Source organism: Schistocerca piceifrons, chromosome 2 (assembly GCF_021461385.2).
Source record: "Schistocerca piceifrons isolate TAMUIC-IGC-003096 chromosome 2, iqSchPice1.1, whole genome shotgun sequence".
NCBI lineage: Eukaryota > Metazoa > Arthropoda > Insecta > Orthoptera > Acrididae > Schistocerca > Schistocerca piceifrons.
In genome coordinates, this window is record NC_060139.1 from 987,360,212 (window position 1) to 987,361,650 (window position 1,439).

A 1,439-nucleotide genomic window follows, 5' to 3' on the forward strand; every position below is an offset into this window, starting at 1 on the left:
TTCCTGGGACAATGAATTCACGGTGTTCTTATTTCAATTTCCAGGAGTGTATTTTAGGTTTACACTTCATGGCTATTCCGGGAGCATGATCCACTCTTGAAAGTGAACTGCAACGTTGCCCCAATTAAATTAGGAAAGAATAGAAATGCCAAAATATTGATATATATATTGTGGTTTAGGGATAGAAATTCATGGGAAGGTCATACTAATACAATATCCCGGGTTCCCGCTGGTGATTTTGAATTATTTATGAATCAATAAGATGCGTTATTGTTTTTAACTTCTAACGATGTGGGCATTTTAGTTTAAATGTTTAAGCCATAGCTGCTCTAGAGCTATAATTAAGTTATTCTCGTAGAATTTACAACAAGAGTTATGGTAAACAGCAGTGTTGCTTTTGATAACATACTTGCGATCAATGGAAACTGTAACTGTGTATCATTTGCTACAATTACCATAAACGCGGTCCCCATCAAGTTTAATAAACTTCAGTTTCAGTTTTTTTTCTAGTATAAGTCGACAATCGGAGATTGCTGCTAAGCACAGTAAATCTTTGTAACTTCGTGGCAGATTAAAACTGTGTGCCCGACCGAGACTCGAACTCGGGACCTTTGCCTTTCGCGGGCAAGTGCTCTACCAACTGAGCTACCGAGGCACGACTCACGCCCGGCACTCACAGCTTTACTTCTGCCAGTACCTCGTCCCCTACCTTCCAAACTCATTCTGGAAACAGTAAATCTTTATCATGGAAGGAGCAAATTTTGAGGAATAAGTTGAGTCACACACTAATGGTAATAATCGTGCCAAACTCGTGCAGTGTATGCAAAAATGTAAAAAGTAGATTTTAACTATTACTGCCTAGAGTTTTTTATTTCGTCATTTTTGTAAAGGAAAATATTGTGACAGTATCTACTTAAACACACTATTGAATCACAATCAGAATTGTTTCACTTGAAACATGTAGTCAAGTCATAAAAATTTTAAGATTTTTCCAACGCAGAAGATGAATAGTTCCTGGCCAAATGAAGGTTACCTCTCATAATACTTCGTTTTTTTCTTAATGTCGTCTGAGACACTATTCTCGTAAAACTAAGAACTGCATTGTTCATTCACTTCGAGGTGATAAAAGAAGCATGTGTTAACGCCCAGAAACGTCAATATAGCGCTTGAAAATGTTGTAGCTCCGAAATGCTTTGGCTCCGAATGTGATAATTAAATATTACGACTGAAGACGATGTATTACTAGAAAAAAAAATGCATCGTTAAATTATTTTGTGGTCAGGACTGTATTGTGTTTCACAGGAACGATTGGTTACTTGGTCTGTAGATGAGATAGATAGCTCAAGATATTATTACGCTCGATCATCAAAACTTAGTACTGACTGCTTTTCACCAGATTATACTTTCTTGATGCATCTGTAATCTGGTTTGCAAAGCGG

The 1,439-nt window shown here is 37.0% G+C and overlaps 1 non-coding gene across 1 annotated transcript; it reads right to left on the reverse strand.

The window, feature by feature from the left end:
* Positions 1-580: 580 nt before the first annotated feature.
* On the reverse strand, positions 581-655 carry Trnas-cga. The gene has a single exon. It is a non-coding gene; the product is annotated as a tRNA-Ser (tRNA).
* Positions 656-1,439: the final 784 nt, after the last annotated feature.